We start from the raw sequence: 3,023 nt of genomic DNA, 5'->3' as shown, positions 1-3,023 counted from the left end.
AGCAATTTATTTGAGAAAAATAAAACACTTAGATTATTGTTTGTATTTTCGTCGATTTTAAACTTGCTACCCCAAAATAATTGATATCAAATAAAACACCTCTTTGACGTAAAACGTCGTCTACTACTAGAAACACAAAATAAAAAACAGAACTTTTGCAACGATTCGTATGAATAAAAAAGATTTTCCCTACGTTTCAAAAGGCAGTTAAGAAATGCGTATAATTTTCGTCACGAAATTGATATCATAAATTTTGTGTTTCTAGTTCAGCTTTCGTCACTCGCAAATTTTACGTCAAAGAGGTGTTTTATTTGATAAACTATACAGTTATTGCAGTTATGTATTAACTTCTTAAATGTCTGTTCTGATTTGTTAATAGATATTGTTAATAAATAGGTAAATAACACTAAGTTTTGCTTGGGGGTGGTCTGTGTTTTTTTTATCACCTGTGCTATTAATATTTAAACTAATTGACTACTTTTAAATTTTATTTTGCAGCCGGCCAAAGTTCAGAAAACAAAAATATTAACATTTGGGATACATTATTGCCTCAAAAAAAATCATGCGTATCTGGTAAGTAAGAAAATATCGAGTAAAAGCAGTTTACGTCTATATATTCCACAATGTTCCATACATAGGTTCGACAGCTTCAGCCGAGGGGTTAGAGGTGTGTACTGCCACTGGGAGGGACTTAATTAGTAGTGATGTGCTGAATTATCGGTACCCAATACTCGGTACCCAATACTTGAAACAAATTTCGGAACTCAATGCATCCATTTCGGTACCCGATACCGATTCGATACATCAAACTTTCGCCACTATATTTATACAAAAAAAATTTATTTCTGTTTTATATGACATCGCCTAAAAATCCAAACAGCTTTTCCAACTTCAAACACTCGGATTCAAATAATATGAAGAAAGTTATTTTATTTTTACCAAAAATTAATGAGATTTATAAAAGTTCAACCATCCCTATCCTACTATGAGTTAATAAATTTTTTAAATTTTGGTTATAGAATCTGGATGAGCTTCTCTTGTCTTAGGCAAAAAAAAAACGTTTAAATACTTCCTAAAAATGGAACTGCAGGACTTTAAAAATCCTATAGAATCTAACATACATGCCCACATAACAGCGCTGCTCACGAGCAAATCACAAATAAGAGCGTCCTCTCCTGTTAATTTGTACGGAAAACAGCGCAAAACAAGGTATACAGCACGTATGTAGCTATGTTGTTTTGATTATTATGTTAAAAAAAAAACAAATATGTACATATGTACAGTCCATGGATAAATAATATAGGCAATTACATATATATGTACAAGGACCAATTAACATTGCTGTTGGCAGTTACATTTGTATATGAATATTTATATACATGTGTATATAATTACACATAAGACATAAGCAGGGCTGCTATGTTTTTTGTACATACTAAGTGAGCGAAATATTAAAAGCAGCAACTCTTATCCATCTATGACATAGATTCTATGTAGGTATATCGCTAAGCTCGACAACGGCTGAACCGATTTTTTCGAAATTTCGACCACCTGCTGCAGACGTTCAAGGCATGGTTATAGGCTAACAAAAATCTCGATATACAAAAGGGGCGTGGAAAGTTTCTCCCATACAAACCGAATTTTTCATACTCCATACCTCTGGAAATGTGCATGGTAGAGTTCTGGAACTTGGTATAGAGATATATGAAATCGTTCGCATACTCTTGAGAAATATTTTGGAGTTATTGGAAAAGAGGGCGTGACACCTCCCATACAAACCTAACTTTTTATACTGCATACCTCTGGAAATGTTCGTGAAATAGTGATGGAACTTGATATGGAGATACATGAAATCCATCGCATACTCTTGGAGGAAAATTTGAGCTATTGGAAAAGGGGGCGTCCTCCAATACAAACCGAATTTTTCATACTACATATCTCTGGAAGTGTTCATGGAAGAGTCCTGGAACTGGGTGTTGACGTATACGAAATCGATCGCATACTCTTGAAGAAAAATCGGAGTTATATATAGGAAAAGGGGGCGTGACATCTTCCATACAAACCGAATTTTACATACCGCATATCTTTGGAAGTGTTCATGGTAAATTGCTGGAACTTGGTGTGGAGATATATAAGATAAATCGCATATGCTTGCAGAAAACTTGGAGCTATAGGAAAAGAGGGCGTGGTACCTCCCATCCAACCCGAATATTTCATACTGCATATTTCTGGAAGCGTTCATGGTAGAGTATGGGACTTGGTATGGAGATACTATATATGTGCAATCAATCATATACTCTTGAGAAAAATTGCAGCTATTGTACAAGGGGCGTGGGACCTCCCATACTGCATATCTCTGGAAGTGTTCATGGTACAGCATTGGAGCTGGGTATGGAGATAGATATATGAAATCAATCCCATACTCATGAATAAAATTTCGGACTATTTGAAAAGAGGGCGTGGCACCTCCCATATAAACCTAATTTTTAATAATAAGTATCTCTGGAAGTGTTTATGGTAGAGTAGTGAAACTTTATACCGTCGTGGCAATTCCCATACAAGTCGAATTTGTATATTGCTAAGGTGACCAGAATTTTTTAACATTCCAGGAGCACAAATTCTCCACATTGAAAACACAAAAAAAAAATTGTCATTATTTTAACACATAAATAACAAATAAATTAACAATTCAAAGTTTCTCTAAACACAAGTCAAACAAGTTAATAGTGCACTGCGTTACATAATTATAAGACCCCCACATATTAACAAGTTTTGACTATTTCTTTTTAACTTAGTTATTTTAATTGTATTACTTCCAAAAAAATGGATTTTTCCTTCGTCTTTTGTTAAAGTTCGATTATAATTTTGTTTCAACGCTATATTTCGTTCAGCAATATCATTAACATATTTAATACTCTTAATCCTCTCTAAGACAACTAACTTCAGGGTAATTTTTTAGAGAATTCAATGCCCTAGAAAAAACGTGTATCCCTTTTTTATAACTTTATTTAACGGTTCAAAAG

The 3,023-nt window shown here is 33.8% G+C and overlaps 1 long non-coding RNA gene across 1 annotated transcript; it reads left to right on the top strand.

Annotated features, from left to right (window-relative positions):
* Positions 1–538: 538 nt before the first annotated feature.
* Positions 539–1,021, top strand: LOC108371534 (uncharacterized). The gene is made up of 2 exons (XR_001848760.1): positions 539–573; positions 639–1,021. It is a non-coding gene; the product is annotated as an uncharacterized LOC108371534 (long non-coding RNA).
* The last annotated feature ends 2,002 nt before the right edge of the window (positions 1,022–3,023 follow it).

This window comes from Rhagoletis zephyria, unplaced genomic scaffold, assembly GCF_001687245.7.
Source record: "Rhagoletis zephyria isolate East Lansing unplaced genomic scaffold, Rhagoletis_zephyria_1.1 Rzeph_scaffold_00069, whole genome shotgun sequence".
Classification (NCBI taxonomy): Eukaryota; Metazoa; Arthropoda; class Insecta; order Diptera; family Tephritidae; genus Rhagoletis; species Rhagoletis zephyria.
This window is presented reverse-complemented; position numbering and strand designations above follow the sequence as displayed.